At 41.2% G+C, this 17,748-nt stretch overlaps 1 long non-coding RNA gene across 1 annotated transcript; it reads right to left on the bottom strand.

Annotated features, from left to right (window-relative positions):
* Positions 1–501: 501 nt before the first annotated feature.
* LOC122202004 lies at positions 502–8,230 on the bottom strand. The gene is made up of 3 exons (XR_006194422.1): positions 8,161–8,230; positions 6,296–6,399; positions 502–707 (listed from the first exon to the last, which is right to left on the bottom strand). It is a non-coding gene; the product is annotated as an uncharacterized LOC122202004 (long non-coding RNA).
* Positions 8,231–17,748: the final 9,518 nt, after the last annotated feature.

Here is a 17,748-nt window from a genome sequence, read left to right as displayed (position 1 = left end):
TATTCCCCTCTCCCAGATAAATTGCTTCCACGTATCTCAATATCTCAGTTAAGTGTGTGTGTGTGTGTGTGTGTGTGTGTGTGTGTGTTTGAGATAAAATAATTAAAACCAAGCCCATGACTACGACTATGTGCATTATTAAACTTTTAAGTTTGAACAACTTCAGATGTAAAGAAAAGCTGTCAAAATTACAGAGAACTCCCATACCACCTTTATCCAGAATAATCATTTTGTTTCTACATTTCATCACATTTTCCTTCTCTCCCTCTGTACTTATTTATTTTCTCTGAACCATTTGAGGTTATATAGCTCATGCCTTTGTTATGCTCCTGATACTTCATTGTACAGTTCCTAAGAACAAGTATATTTTCCTACATAGTCACAAAACAGTTTCAAATCAAGAAGTCTCACCTTGATCTGCACTTTTTTTCTACTCTGCAATCCATATTCCTATTTTGTCAGTCATACCAATAAATTGTTTATAGCATCCCCCCCCTTTAGTAGAAGCTTTTACCAAAGATCACACATGCCTCAGGTTGTCATGTTTCTTTAATATTCTTTAATCTGGAACGATTCTTTAGTATTTGTCTTTCATGACATTGATGTATTTAAAGAATATAAGGAATATAAGCCCGTTATTTTGTAGAATGCTCTTCAGTCAGACTTGTCTGGTGTTTCCTCATGACTTGATTCAGGTCATGGGTCCCCTGCAAGAATAGCACAAAAGTGATGTTTTGTTTTTCTCTGCGTATCATATCTGGAAGCACACCATGTCAATCTGCCCCCTGTTGGTTAATTTTGATCAATTGATCCAAATGTTGTCCAGTTTCTCCACTGTATAGTTACTATTTTCCCTTACAATTAACAAGCAATTTATGGAGAGACACTTTAGAATTGAGTAAATATCTTGTTCCTCATCAAGCTTCCCCTCCCCACCCCCCCTGTAAATTTAGCGATCATTGCTATTTCTTGCCCAAACCATTCTTCACTATGATGGTTGGTAAATGGTGACCTTTCAACTCTACCTCCCTCTACACTTTTTTTTGGTAATGTTTATTTATTTTTGAGAGAGGGAAAGACAGAGTACAAGTGGGGAAGGAGCAGAGAGAGAGGGAGACAGAATCAGAAGCAGGCTCCAGGCTCCTTGCTGTCAGCACAGAGCCCCATGCGGGGCTCAGACTCACAGACCATGAGATTATGACCTGAGCTGAAGTCAAGTCAGATGCTTAACTGATTAAACCACTCAGGTGCCCCTCCCTCCACACTTTCAATCTGCATTTCACTGTAAGGAAGAGCCCTCCCTTGCTCAGCCCCATTTATTTAGTTATTTATCATCAGCATGAATTGATGGATTCCTATTTTATTTAATGATTTTATTTAATTTTATTTAATTTTATTTAATAATCCTTTACTCTCCTGGTTTATCTTTAGCTCAAAAATTTTCCCAGACATGGCCACTGGGCTCTCCTTGAAACCAGCTCCTATGTCCTTTTAACACGTTCCCATCTCTCTTCTGTTTTTTTTTTTTTTCATTTCCATATTTTCTGGTACATCAAAATGTTCCTATGTTCCTGGTTCATCTTGTGCTTTCCCTGCCTGAGCCCCGGTCTCAGTCGTTTCTCCAAGGAGCCCTGATTCTTTTTAAAGATGAAATCGGAGGCACCTGACTGGCTCAGTTGATAGAGCATGCAACTCTTGATCGTGGGGTTGTGAGTTCAAGCCCCACAGTAGGCACAGAGCTTACTTTAAAATACAAAAGATGAATGAGCACTGGGTGTTGTATGGAAACAAATTTGACAATAAAATATATTTAATTTAAAAAATAAAATAAAATAAAAAACAAAAGATGAAATCATATTTAGAAAGATATGGGCACTAGGTATATCTTTTGCATTTTAAATGAAAAACTTGACCGTAAATGACACTGCTCATAATTGAATTGTGGTTATTCTGTTAGGTTATTTGTGATGAGATTTTTTTATTTCTATCCATCACAAAATAATATAGAAATAATTTTTGCGATATCTTCCAAAAATAAAAAAACAGTATATGCTTTCTGTGAAAAATTTAGAAAATGTCCAGAAGTTAAGAACATATTAAAAATCTCCTGTCAGGACACAACTAGAAATGTATTAAAGTGTTGTTTAGAAATTTAAAAAATCACCCGTTACTCTATTACCTAGGATTAACTATCAGAAAGACATTAATGCTAATTGTCACTAGGTAACCATATTTCACAGTATAAATATACCAAACATGTTTCACCAAAATACAATTCTTGGATAATTCCACTGTGTGTGTGTGTGTGTGTGTGTGTGTGTGTGTGTGCATGCACGTGCACGCACACACGTGCACATGTGTAAGTATTTCTTCAGGATAAAGCCCTAGAAGTAAAATTGCTGGATTAAAAATGTATATGTATTTATAAGCAAAGAAAATGTACCGACATTTTAGTCATCAGGGAACTGCAAATTAAAACCACAGTGAGATACTTACAACTACTAAAATGTATCAAAAATATTGTAAACTTCCAAAGCCAGTTGTTGGCAAGCACATGGGACAATTGGAACTCTACAAACTCCTCACAGAAATGTAAACTATAATAACCACTTTGGAAAACTAGCAATATCTACTAAAGACTGTGTGCCTTGGTAAAAGTGTTTCTCATCCCATGGTTATGAAAAATATTCACCTCCATTTTCTTCTTGCTTTTTGATGGTTTCACTTCTTACATTTAATCCTTAATCTGTATTGACTGTAAGTATGAGGTAAGAATCTCCATCTTATTTCATTTTCCGCAAATGGTTAGACTTGCTCCAACTGTATTTATCGAACAATCATTTCTTTTATTTTAAGTCTTATTTTATTTATTTTGGGAGAGAGGGAGCAGGGCAGGGGCAGAAAGAGAGAAGGAGAGAGAGAATCCCAAGCAGGCTCTGTGCTGTCAGTGCAGAGCCGATCAAAGCGTTTGAACTCATGAACTGCGAGATCATGACCTGAGCTGAAATCAAGAGTCGGACACTTAACCAACTGAGCCACCCAGGCGTGCTGAACAATTGTTTCTAACTGCAAATCAGTTTACTGATTGAAAACAAAGTCATGATATTTTAAATTCTTATATCTACTTGAAACCACTCGTAAACTTTTTTTTTTTTTTTTTTTTTTTCATTTACCTGCCTCTTCCGTTTTGGTATCTTAACTGTATCACATGCCTTATTGTCTTCAGGGGAAATTGTCATTTTTCTTTCTCCATATTGTTCTTCACGTTTCATATTTTTCTTTTCTAGTAGAACTCTAGCTTCCTTTTTTGGTGGTCAAATGTGGTTTTTGGGATTTAATTTGAGCTTGGGTTAAACTTTGAGATAAACTTGAGGAAAACCAACACCTTTGTAACATTGAATCTTCCGATCCAGGGCAATGGGTGTCTCTCATTGAGTCAAGTCTTCCTTTATGTCTAATGGAATTTCCCTTGAGACTGACTTGACTTGTGGATTTCTTGAGGACAGAGCCTATGTTTTTAGTCATTTCAGACCTCCACCAGGGCATAGGGCCCAGTCTTAGCAGGTGCATTCAGTGTTGGTTAATTGGATGAAGGAAGAGCCTCTCTGAGCTCTCAAATTACCCCCTCTTAAAAATAATCCACATGCTGTCTCTAACAGAGTGCCTCTGCTTTAAGTATTTTTAGATCTTAGGGGATGTGAAGGTGAAGACAAGGATAAAAATTTTCCTTGATTTAAGTATGTAAAATAATGCTGCTACCAGGAGTAAAAATGAAATAACCAGGGTCCTAAGTAAAATTTGAAGAATTAAACTTTTTTTGACAAATTAATTTTTTTAAAGGAAGCTCTACATCCAACATGGGCTTGAACTCACAACCTCAAGATCAAAAATCATATCTCCACTGACTGAGCCAGCCAGGTACCGCAAGAATTGATGTTTATAAGCACATGAGTCCTTGATTTTGCCCTTCAAGGAGCAGCTACATCTATGGCTAATACTTTTTGTTTTATTCATGAACACAATGCTAGCTCGAGAGAGATTGTTGCAGGAGATGAGATCAGTTATTGGGTGGAAACGTGTGTTTAGAAATGTCGATGATATTTCAGGGAAATCTCCACTGACCCAGCTTTGAACCAAATCCATGTGTGATGCAAATAGGTGTGGCCTAGTGAAGAGATGCTAATCTGAATTATTTAACCTCTTCTGTAATGAATATTTCATGGAGTAATTTTATGTTTTTTTTCAAGCCACATTTCAACTTGTATGACTAAAGACAGCCAGTTTATGATACAGGATACAAACTTAGGTATGTGAAAACATAAACTTCCCTATAATCGGACTTAATTTCTATCTAAAGCCTTCATCCTGCTTTGGTCTGAAAACTTAATCTCAGTTAATTTGGGCTGAACTGTCAATTCTAGATGTTCTCAGCTGATTTGGGCGTTTCCCACTTCTTCCCAGGGTTGTATGCAGGCTCCAGGGGAAGATAATCTTAAAGTATGTCAAGAGGTGGCCATGGGACAGGGGGTGGCTCTATCCTGGACTTCGCAGCTGTGTGCTCTCCTTCCTACTTACAAGACCCCTCAAATCCCTTGACCCTCTTTCTCCTTCCTACTTACAAGACCCCTCAAATCCCTCGACCCTCTTTCTTAGCTCTTCAGATCCTTCTTGATGGTATGTGTCTTAGTCCATTCAGTCTACTGTAACAAACTTATAATCAACAGAAATTCACTTCTCACAGTTCTGGGGGTGGAAAGTTCAAGATTAAGTCACCAGCAGATTTGATGTCAGATGACAGCCTGCTTCCTGGTTCATGGATTCAGAGAGCCTTCTTGCAGGGTCCTCACACGGTGGGCAGGGCGAGGGATTTCTCCGTGGTGTCTTTTATAAGGGCCCTAATCTCATTCATGAAGGCTCTGCCCTTATGATCCAATCACCTCCCAAAGACACCCACCTCCTCCTACCATCACAGCCGGGGTTAGGAGTTCACATACGAATTTGGACAAACGTTCAGTCCATCGCAGCATGAAAAATATCTTGCTCTTCTCCCCTGCCCCTCTGGGCTACCTCAGGCCTCTCTTCCCACACGGCCCACCCAACTGTCTATTCTATCACCCCTTTGACGGTGCGTGGAGAGGTCTTTGAAATGTGCTCCTTTCCAGAGCTACAAATAGGGGTGAGACACAAGTCCCCTTTACTCTGATTCCCCACATCAATGCTGTGGACTGTGGGGTCCTAACATTCCTCTACACGCATTCACGCGGTAGGGGTAGGGAGCAGGGTGCGACACGCCATTCCTTGCTCTCCAGAGACTCTCTTCCCAACCGAAGGATCTTCAGTCAAGAGAGGCTGGTGAGGAGGGCCTGCAAAGGTGGTAAGAAAAAGCCCCCGGAGCAGCCCAAGGAGAAGAGGCATTCAAACAGAAACAGGGGGCTGAAAATGCGGGAAATCCATTTTCCTAAACATTTAGTGATTTATACTCATAAATATTGTACCTAATTTTCCTGATAAAAAAATCAGAATTTGTAACGCACACTCATTTCCTTAAAAAAGAACCCTATTTTTGGGCGCCTGGGTGGCTCAGTTGGTTAAGCATCCAACTTCAGCTCACATCATGATCTCATGGTCCGTGAGTTCGAGCCCCGCGTTGGGTTCTGCTGACAGCTCAGAGCCTGGAGCCTGCTTCGGATTCTGTGCCTCCCTCTCTCTCTGCCCCTCCCCTGCTCATGCTCTGTCTCTCTCTGTCTCAAAAATAAATAAAATAAAAACATTAAAAAAAAAAAAGAACTCTGTTTTCAAAGCATGATGCAAGAATAAAAATACATGACATTTTTTATTAGGAAATCCTTGGTGATCTGCTGATAGGACTATGGAAAAATTCATATCACCAGTTTTATAGTAACAGCTCTATTAAAAAGATGTACCAGTTCTTGAAAGATCTTTCTCCTTTACATTTCTCTTTCAGCTTGTACATCTAGAACTTCTCCAGCTCACTAGTAAGTAGCCCTCATTTCATGAGAGGTCTGTTGAGTTCTCAACATGAGGTAGCTTCCAGCTGAGTATATCAGCCAACTTTTGCTCTGTAACAAATTATCCCCAAATTTAGTAGCTTAAAACAACAAAAACATGTTTATCATCTCCCAGTTCCTGTAGGCCAGGACTCTGGGCATGGCTTTGCTGGTTTCTCTGGCTCAGGGTCTCTCAGGCAGTCAAGGTTTCTGGTGGGACTGTAGTCACTTCAATGTTCAACTCGGGGCAGATGTGTTTCCAAAGTCACTCGTGGTTATTGGCTGACCTTAGGTCCTTTTGGCTGTTGGCCAGACACATCAGTTTCTTGCTATGCGGACCTCTCCACTGGACAGATAACAAAACGGAAGCTTGCTTCCCTCAAACAAAAGGCTCCAAACATGAGAGAGAGAGAGAGAGAGAGAGATGAAAGGTACAGTCTTTTGTAACCTAATCAGCTTTTGCCATACCCTATTTGTTAGAACAGTCACTTGGTCCAGTCCATGCTCAAGGGAAGAAGATTAATATAGACATGACTCCTGGGAGTCATTTTAGCAGCTGACTATCATTCTGGGCCATTTTATTCTTGTTGTCCATTACTGTTCTTACCATCCTGCCCTTTTAAGATAGATTAGGCCATGTGGTATGGCCAGTCATACCCAGACCTGATAGCTCATACTTTAAGCACAGCCTGCATTCTTCCACTAATACAACAATGTGCGTAAAAACAGAAAACAAACAAACAAAAAGAATATGTAACTGAGGTGGCAGGGGAGACTTTTACAGCAATCTTATTGATTGGCTTTGTTCCAGTATTTAGACTCCCAGATGAACAATCTGTAACATTTAGGAGCACCTGGGTGGCTCAGTCAGTTAAGTATCTGACTTTGACTCAGGCTGTGATCTTGTGGTTTGTGAGTTTGAGCCCCGTGTTGGGCTCTGTGCTTACAGCTCAGAGCCTGGAGCCTGCTTCAGATTCTGTCTCCCTCTCTCTCTGCCTCTTCTCTGCTCACATGTGTTTGCGCTCTGTCTCTCTCAAAAACAAATAAACATTTTTTTTTAGTGCTTATTTATTTTTGAGAGAGAGAGAGAGAGAGACAGAAAGAGTGCAAGTGGGGGGAGGGGCAGAGAGAAAAGGAGACACAGAATCCGAAGCAGGCTCCAGGCTCTGAGTTGTCAGCACAGGGCTCGAACTCATGAACTGTGAGATCATGACCTGAGCCCAAGTTGAGGCTTAACTGACTGACACACCCAGGCACTGCCAAAACAAATAAACATTAAAAAAAAGTAACAACCTGTAACATTTAGAGGTATGATGCGCCCTTCCCCCAGAATGTGCCTATGTCCTCTCCAATATATCCTTGAAAGGGCTTTGCCCTACCCATGCTCCACTGAATGTCAGGGAGTTAGAGTAATTATGCAGGAAATGACTCCAGGTTTCTAGTCCGCATCAGGGTCTAGGAAATGCAGCTGAATAGAGGGACATTGCCATGGGGCTGTCAGGCTTGCTGTACTTTTAGGACTTCGTTCTGAAAAAACATCTGAGCTTAGGGGCACAAGCTCAGATGTGGGGAGGCCTTAGGGAGGATGGGTGATTTGGGCAGAGGAGAAGAAAGGCAATGGACAAGGAAGGTGCCGAAGATGGCAGTCTGCCAACCCCCTGAGGGAGCTTAGCAAGTCCTGCCACCCCTCCGGGCTTGAGTCCATCCTTTCTAGAATGACGGGACTGAAGCAGATAATCTTTACAGTTTATGGGTTAATAAGTAATAGAATTTATGAACTAGCTGGCAAAGAATGAGTTATCTGTTTGAAAGAGAAACGGGTAAGTCACTGCTGATTTACTAAGAAGTTACAGAAAATAATTTATGCACTTAAAAATCACATAATTTTTTCTGATCTTAACAAAATTTCATGTTGTGAAGACTACTGTTTTGCAAATACAGAGCTCCTTTCCTTCTAGAAACAAACCCTTACTTTTCTGTTTTTCAACCCTTATACACACACACACACACACACACACACACACACACGCGCGCACACCATCCACATAATTACCATGCAAGCCACCATGCAGTGCACCATGATTCTGTCTGTCTGCAGATGACCGGTCCAGGGTGATGTGCTTATCCAAGTGGGGACAATGTCAGTCCTTACCTGGAGATTTACATCTGGAAACAGGTGATGTCCAGCCGTTCTTAAGAATTTCAGGACTGGGGGGTGCCTGGGTGGCTCAGTCAGTTGAGCATTCAGCTTTGGCTCAGGTCATGATCTTGAGGTCCGTGGGTTGGAGCCCCACATCAGGCTTTGTGCTGATAGCTCAGAGCCTGGAGCCTACTTTGGATTCTGTGTCTCCTTCTCTCTCTGTTCCTCCCCTGCTCGTGCTCTGTCTCTCTGTGTCTTTCAAAAACGAATAAAGGTTTAGAAAATAAATAGATAGATAGATAGATAGATAGATAAAAGAATTTCAGGACTAGGGCCCCTGGGTGGCTCAGCCAGCTAAGCGTCCAACTCCTGGTTTCAGCTCAGGTCATGATCTCACAATTCCTGAGTTCGAGCCCCGTGTCACACTCCATGCTGACAGTGAGGAGCCTGCTTGGGATTCTCTGTCTCCTTTCTCTGCCCCTTCCTCGCTCGTACACTCGCACTCTCTCTCTCTCTCAAAATAAATAAATAAACTTAAAAAAAATTTTTTTCAGGACTACAGGGGCACCTAGCTGGCTCAGTCGGTAGAGCAGGCAACTTGTGGTCTTGGGGTCATGACTTTGATACCCAACTTGGGTGTAGAGATTACTTTAAAAAATAAAACGTTAATAAGAAGAACTTCAGGACTCTAAACTGTGAAGTCAGGGGCTTTCAGGAAGCACATTTTCTCTCACTTGGGCCAGAGAAAATTGGTCTGGGAGAAGGTGGGGAGAAACAAAGCAGACATACCGAGAAAAGCCACTGAACTGGAGAACAGGCAGCATTTGCATTTCTGGTTCCAGTAATTGCTAAGGCCTGGCTCTTTTCTTGTCACTGAGTTTCTGAGATAGAACAGGATCCTCACAATAATTTCCCTATGTTGGTTAAAGCACATGTGATTTTCGTCTCTGTCCCTTGCAACCAAAAGGGGGAAAACACCAACTCACAAGTTTTAGAAACATAGAACCTTATAGAAACAAATGCCAATTTTTTTGATTATAAAGAAAACAAAGAATGACCAATAATTCTACCACTTTGAGATAACTTCTTCTAACATTTTGGAATATTTTTCCTGTCACTTTTCTATGCATTTGTTAAAAAAAATTTTTTACCGTTTATTCATTTTTGAGAGAGAGAGAGAGAGAGAAGAGAGAGAGTGGGGGAGGGGCAGACAGAGAGGGAGATACAGAATTCGAAACAGGTTCCAGGCTCTGAACTGTCAGCATAGAGCCTGATGTGGAGTTTGAACTCATGAACCATGATATCATGATCTGAGCTGAAGTTGGACACTCAACCAACTGAGCCACCTAGAAGCCCTTCTATGTATTTATTTAAATGAAATTAGAATTTTGACAGGATTTTAAAATTCATGCTTTTTCACTTAATGATCACACTGAGAACAGTCTCTTGTGTCAATATATTCTTCAAAAACATTTTTATGGTTCTAGGATAATTCATGTTTATGATATTTTAATAAATGTATCCTATGAGTGCAAAGAATAATTGGGTTTGATTTGATCCATGAGAACAAGATCCATGATGTAATCAACAGGAAAGAAGAAAGCTGGTTAATATAGAGAGGTGACTTACTGATTTCTGCTAAATAGTAGAAAGAATAAATAGCATAAAAAGAATAAAAAAGAATGAAGTATTTGCATAAAGTCATTTCTTTAGAAAACTGATCATCAGTAAGTGTCATGATTTCTTCCCTCTTCACTATTTACCCAAAAACAAGGAAATAGTTCTGGAAAGAAATGGAATAGTCAACATTTACTGAGCACTTACAATTTGACAGGCATTATGCTATGCACCTTAAGTGGACTACTGAGTGTGTGTGTGTGTGTGTGTGTGTGTGTGTGTGTGTGTTAAAAACACAACAGGAGTTCTACTCTCCTAATACATTTTTGAGTGTACAATTCAGTATTGTAGACTCTAGGTACAATGTTGTATGGCAGGTCTCTAGAACTTATTCATCTTATTTAACTGAAACCCCATATCCATTGATTAGTAACACTCCATTTCTCCTTTCCCCCAGCCCCTGACAAACACCATTCCACTCTTTGATTCTATGAATTTGACTATTCTAAGTATGTCATATAAGAGGAGTCATGAAGTATTGGTCTTTCTGTGACTGATTTGTTTCACTTAGCATAATGTCCTCAAGGCTCATCCCTGTTGTATACTGCAGAATTGTCTTTTTTATGTCTGCATGGTATTCCACTGCATGTACATACCACTTTTTTTCCCCACTCATCTGTCAATAGACATTTAGGTTGTTTCCACATCTTAGCCATTAGGAATAATACTGTAATGAACATGGGGATGCTAATATCACCTCAAGATCGTGACTTCAATTCTTTTGGATAAATACCCAGAAGTTGGATTGTTGGATCATATAATAGTTCTATTTTCATTTTTTTGAGCCAACGCCATACTATTTTCCATTGTAGCTGTATCAATTTTCATTCCCAACAGTGTGCAAAGATTCCAATTTCACCACATCCTTGCTAACACTCAATGTCTTTTTTTTTTAATAATTAGTATGAGGTATGAGGTGATACCTCTTTGTGATTTTGATTTGCATTTCCTCGATGATTCGTGATGTTAAGCACCTTTTCATATACCTATTGGCCATTTGTGGGTCTTTGGAGAAATGTTTACTCAAATCCTTAGTCCATTTTTTAACTGAGTTATTATTTTTTTGCTATTGAGTTGTCATGAGCTACTTTTTAAAATATTCAAATATGGGGCTCATGGCTGGCTAAGTCAGTAAAATAATGTGACTCATGATTTCAGGGTCATGAATTCAAGCCCATGTGAGGTGTAGAGATTACTTAAATAAATAAAAACTAAAACTATAGTCAAATATTTATATGTGACATCTAATTAACAAGAAAATATTTCAAATTCTTCTCTTGATACTAACTGCAAGAGAAAAGGGACATGAGTACAATCTTGGAAGGGTTTCAGAATAAAAGATTTATAATAAAACTGGTATTAAGTTAATATAAAAGTCATAGTGGAAGTCTCAAGGTGAAAGCCTGGGCCTGATTAAATTGCTTACCACGAGACTGAAACTGACTAGGGTCCTTGGGCTCTCCAAGCAATAGAGGCCAAATAGAAGTTTCAGGCAAGATTTTTACTTGGGGTTATGCTCAAACACAAGGTACACAGCACAAAGGAAACAGTCCTTCATGCTGGTTTTTCCAGAAAAGGCCCAGAAAAGTTTTTACAGAGATTGAGGTGGGAAAGGAGTGACATCTAAACACGTAAGGGCGAGGAGAGATACAGGAAGTTGGAACGCAGGTGCGGTGGACAGAACATGCTTCTTTCATGCATTGTGTGTCTCATTACCATGTTAAATCTCCCCCCCCCCCCGCATGGTTTTTAGTATTATAATGAAGCAAAACGTTGGTGAAAGGTCAGCACTGGAGTCCACCTTGGCACAGACTGGTTTGGTTTGGTCTTCACCAGTCTTTGGAGTTGAGTCTCTCTTTTGGTGAGCATCCTACTTCTGCATTCCTGTGAGGTGTGCTACTCCAGAGGCATAGGGTTGCAGCTATCAAGGAATGCTGGGTTTCAGGCTAGGGCTGCAGGGACCTGAGTCCAGTCCCTGCTCTGTCTCAAGACCAGCTTTACATACCTGAAAATTAAGTGCTGAACAGTGTGGTCATAACTTCTGTCCTTGGTTCCTTTCTCAGACTTCTAATCATTGCTTTTATCATGTGGAGACCGGCATGGCCTGGTCACGGAGGGCCTTGTTCAGGGTTAGGATTTGATTCTTCATCCTAAGGCAATGAGATAATTGTGCGGAACAATTGGAACAATTGGAACAATTGGAAAAATGAGATCAGAGACACTGACAGGGGAGTCCAGGGGACTGCCTATGCAGGTTAAGGCCAGGGTGGCAACAGTGAGCATGGAGAGAAGCAGAAGGACTCAGCAGACATGTAGTAGGTAGACTCAAAAGGCCTTGGGGGTTAATTAGGGTCAGAGAGTAAGGGGGAAAACAAGACATCTAGAACAACTCTCAGATTTCTAGTTTGGACAACTGAGCGAATGGTAGTAATTTTGAAGACAGAATTCTGAAGGAGAAGCAAGTTTGGAGGGAATAAAATAACTTTAATTTTGGACATGTTGAATTTTCAGTACCTTGTAAACATTCCAATCTTGACAAGTGGATCAAAGCAGGAGATAAAGATTGCGAGATCTTTAGGGATGCCTGGCTGGCTCAGTTGGTGGCGCATTCGACTCTTGATCTCAGGATTGTAGGCTCAAATCCCTCATTGGGTGTAGAGATTACTTAAAAATAAAATCTTAAAAAAAAAAAAAGACTTGGAGATCTTTGCATATAGGCAGAAGATAAGGATTTGGGGGTCTCTTGTGTTCGCAAGGTCATTAAATCCACAGAAATAAATATCACCCAGGAAGAGAGTTAAGAGTGAAAAGAGAAACCTAAGGAGGACAGAAGAAAGAATGTCTGTCAAGAAGCCTAAGAAGGAGCAGCCAGAGGGGAAGGAAACTAGGGAAGCATAATATCATGGAGCCCAAGAGAAGAGACTACTTCAAGAAGGAGGGAACGGCCCTTAGCATTGATCACTGAGGGAGTCAATAAGGTCATTGACAGTCGCCTTCCCCATGTCCATTCTTTCCTTATTCTTGGCTTGGCATGCTCAGTCCTCACTGACAGACAAGATGAGAAATGAAAAGTGTTTGGTGGCATGGAGCTCACTGGGGCCCTGGGATAAGGGACTCAGAAGTTCTGGAGTGGATTAGCAGTGAGTGTAAGGTGGGACAAGGAAGACCTAAATGAAGATGATAGTGTCAAGAAGTCTGGCTGGCTGGTGGAGGGCAGGGCATGGAGGTAGGGAACACAGATTGAGGGAAAAAATCAGATCAAGGCATGGTTTTGTTTTGAGATAAGCTAGAACATTAAATTACAGGGCAGAGCCAGTAGAGACTGAAGGACCAGGGAGACAGAAGCCAATAGAAAGCAAAGGTTCCTGAGCAGATAACAGGTGATGGCAGCCAGGGCACAGGTGTAGGGACTCCATACAAATGGAAGAAGGCCACATCTTCCACTGTAATAGGAGGGACAGAGAAGGGAAATAGTGGGATAAAGGCAATGGGAAGCCAAGGGTGACAAGAAGTATGAACCAGGAGCCATAGGCTCCCTGAACAATGCTGAATAAGACCCACAGAGCTAAGAAGAATTTTCTTTCCTATCTTATCTATTAACAAAACTGCCCATTTAATCTCCAGTGATGGCTTTGTTCACAAATATCAAAGACAATCCTTTATAATAAGATAAAAAATCTGAGGTTAAATAATCTAAACATATCTCCTCCTGAATTAGCTTTAAAAAAATTTTTTTAATGTTTTTATTTATTTTTGAGACAGAGAGAGACAGAGCATGAGCAGGGGAGGGGCAGAGAGAGAGAGAGACACAGAATCCAAAGCAGGCTCCAGGATCTGAGCTGTCAGCACAGAGCCTGACGCAGGGCTCGAACTCACAGACCGTGAGACCATGACCTGAGCAGAAGTCGGATGCTTAACCGACTGAGCCACCCAGGCACCCCCTGAATTAGCTTTTTAAACATGATTTACTGGGTCAAAACTAAATAGTAGGGTTAAAAATGCCTAGGCACATCATTTCAGTATCCTATAGAATGCCTCTAGTTAAAATAGCCTCAACTACCCCAGCCAGAATGAAAAGAGAAGCTTCAGAAAGAAACTAGACACGGATATCCACTTGGAATAGAATGAAGTTGGACCTTTACCTCACACCATATATAAAAATTAACTCAAAAGGATGAAAGGTCTAAATTATAAGAACTAAAACAGTAAAACTCTTATAAGAAAACATAGGGGTAAATTTTTGTGACCTTGGATTTGGCAATGGAACTTGTAACTAGGATATATAAAGAACTCTTAACTCAAAAAGACCATACAATTAAAAAATGAACAAAGAATATAAATAGATATTTCTCCAGCTACAAGGAAGACAGACGAATAACCGACAAGCCCATGAAAACATGTTCAACTCCATCAGTCAATCATCAGGAAGATGCAAATGAAAAAGAAAATGAATACCATCTCATACCCACTGGGATGGCTAGAGTCAAAAGTCAGATAATAACCAGTGCTGGAGAGATGTGGAGAAATCGGAGCCCTCGTACATCGCTGCTGGGAATATAAAATGGTGCGGCCACTTTGGAAAAGTCTGGCAGTTCCTGAAGATGCTAAACAAAGAGTTCCTATTTGACCCAGACATTCCACTCCTAGATTCATACCCAAGAGCAAGGAGAACACACATGCACACAAAAACTTGCACACAAATGTTGGCAATAGCATTATTCGTGATAACTAAAAGGCAGAAGTAACCCAATTGTCTAGACTGATAAATGGATAAGCCAAATGTGGTATATCCATGTAAGAGGTTATTAGGCCATACAAAGGAATGAAGTTTTGATACATGCTACCATGTGAATAAATCTTGAAAACACTATGCTAAGTGGAAGAAGTTGATCACAGCAGACCATTTCTGTGATTCCATTTATATGAAGTGTCCAGATTAAACAAATAGAGGCAGATTCATTAGTGGTTGCCTAAGGCTTGGGGAGGAGGGGGCGTTGAGGAGTGATAGCTAAAAAGGTTTCTTTTTGAGGTGATGAAAATGTTCTATAATTCTGTGGTAATGGCTGTGCAACTGTGAATATATTAAGAACTATTGTATACCTTAAATGGGTGAATTGTTATAGTACGTGAATTATATCTCAATAAAGCTGTTACCAAAAAAAAAAAAAAGAAAGAAAGAAACTTGCAATTGTAGGGAGGCTTTCTTCTACTCAGCCTGCTCCCTCTGCAAGTCACAAACATCCTCAACCACCTGGTCTAAGTAGAGGAGTAGCCCAAAATGTGGGTCCCTGGGATACGGCCACAGAACTGTATCTGGGAACCCAGCAGCCACGGAATCATGCTGGAATTCATGTGTCTTAAGCTGCCTTTTGTCTTGACAACTTGGCTCCTTTCTGCCCTGAGTCGGTCCAGGATAAGTTCTCCTTGTGCCTGCAACACAGTGAGCCCTTATTCCCCGGCATGTGCTAGGTGATATGGCGAGGAAAACCAGCAAGTTCTGAATCCGCTCACTCAGTAGAACTATACCTCAACCTGGACACAAAGGCAAGAAATGGCACACGCCGCATTATGTTTTTCTCACCACCTACTACAAACAGAAACCGTTTGATTTCTTGGCTTTTACCTCATCTTTTTTTTTTTAAATCACAAAACATTTATTTCTTGAACTCTTGTTGTCCTTTCCCCGTGCTCTGTAGCTTGAAGGATCTGGGGGTGGTGTGCACACTGGAGAATGTGAGTGCACTTCGAAGGGTTGGCAGGGATTCTTGGAATTGGATGATGAATAAAGAGGTACTCTGTGAGTTGAAACACTGTGGTTTTTATTGGATTTTTTTTATTACATAAAAATTTCAACTTTACAGTAAGGAATGACTCATTTAATCATCCAGTTGATTTTGCCATTTCCTGTGAGGCAAGGGAGATGGTGTGGGTCAGATCTTCAAGAATTCTGGGAAATCACATCCTGTAACCAGAAGCCCTGAGGCAGGATGAAACTCAACTTCCCGGGGGAAATAGGAAGGGCATTTAGAAGTGTCCACAGGCTTTGAGGACATAGAAATGGTATTCCTTTATAAAGAAGGGAGGCATAGGCAGTCCCACATTTGGAATTTGGGGGAGAAATCGGGGAATTTGTCTGGAGGGAAAGCTCAAGGCATTGATGCTCTCTGAGCAGCTACTACCTAAGAACACACTGGAACTCTACCACCTGACATAGAGGAATTTCCACAAGACAATGCCGAGGGAGAAGATATATGGTATAATGAAACCCCCTCCCCAAATTCATGTGGCCTCTCAGAGGGTCCTCATCAGATTGAGCTCCAGTTGCCCCAACGATAATGTGCTCGTTCACATACTCTGTGCTGGCTTGCTTTCCTGTCCTACTTCCCAACACTCTCGCTGTGCTTCCCGGGATCACTCGACAAATAAACTACTTGCACTCAAATCTTTGTCTCAGGGTTGGTCACTGGGGGAATGCAAACTAAGGCCTAGGCAAGGAGCCCCTGGCTGGTGGCCACGATGGACCAAAGGTCACAGCAGACTGACACTAAGACTCCTGCACATCTGTAAGGAGGGGGGAGTCCCCTCAATTTAACCATGGTTGACTATCCAGTAAATCTAACTACATATCACAATTAAAGTTCCAGTCAATCTGGTGGAATGTCATGAATTGACCTAAGTCAATTTGACCATTTGGCCATTGTGATGTTCTTCCGGTAAATGTCAGTAGCTTCTGGAAGTCAGAGGTGGGCAGGGGCTATTGCTCCCTGGCACTATTACCACAACCTCGTTAGCAGATGGCATTGCACAATGAAAGCCAGCCTGGGACCAAGTTACTAGATGTGTGCTCATTTATTAACAGCACAAAACAATTGTTTCCCGTACTTACATTCTGGGAGAAGTCCCTCTCTTTGTTCTCCTGGCATGAAAGTTCCACTCCCAAGACAGATGAAATGAGATGGTAGAACCAACGAACTCTGGGGCCCCATTGGGTGATGCGGAGGTCACTGGACCAGCGAGGTTTCTAGACCTCGTGCTTGCTCCAAAGTGTTTATGCTGCTGGGCCTGATGGATTTTTATCCCACAGATTTGAGGATGGGGCTTCTATGATATTTCTAGCCAATCACATATCCCACGTATCCACTCATTTCACCACCGAAAGGATTTTTAACATCCCAGGTGCTGCTCAACAAATCGTCTGATCTTGAAGACATTTGAAATGCTAATATGGCCACCTTTGGAAACTGGATTCCTGTTTAGGCTATTTCAGACTAGCTAACTGCTCCTGGGATGGAGATTAAATTCTCTCTCTCTCTCTCTCTCTCTCTCTCTCTCTCTCTCTCTCTCACACACACACACACACACACACACACACAACCTGTTTACATTAAGTTTTTAAATGACCACACCACAATAGAATCAGAGCTAACACTTAAACATTTATTGAGCATTTACTATGTGACAGACACTTAAAATGAACTCCTCTTTGGGGCACCTGGGTGGCTCTGTCAGTTAAGCGTCTCTTGATTTCATCTCAGTTCATTAACTCTTGGTTCGTGGGATCGAGCCCTGCGTCGGGCTATGCGCTGACAGCAAGGAGAAGGAGACTGTTTGGGATTCTCCCTCTCCCTCTCTCTCTCTGCCTTTCCCCTGCTCACACTCTCTCTCTTCCTCAAAATAAATAACGTTAAAAATTAAAAAAAAAAAAAAAAAAAAAAAGGAAATCATGTTTAAGCCTCCAATACTTCAATGAGGAGGGCTCTGTGAATGTCGCCATTTTGCAGATGAGGAAGCTGAGATGGAAGGATGTTAACTTCCTTGCCCAAGTCCCACAGTTCATAAGGTGCAAGTCAGAGGGTCAGATTCAGAGAACCCACTACACCACATGCCTCTTTGAACTTGGGGCTGGGAAGATACGCATGCCAC

Source organism: Panthera leo, chromosome A1, assembly GCF_018350215.1.
Source record: "Panthera leo isolate Ple1 chromosome A1, P.leo_Ple1_pat1.1, whole genome shotgun sequence".
Classification (NCBI taxonomy): Eukaryota; Metazoa; Chordata; class Mammalia; order Carnivora; family Felidae; genus Panthera; species Panthera leo.
The sequence above is the reverse complement of the archived record's forward strand: the minus strand, read 5'-3'. Positions and strand labels throughout refer to the sequence as shown.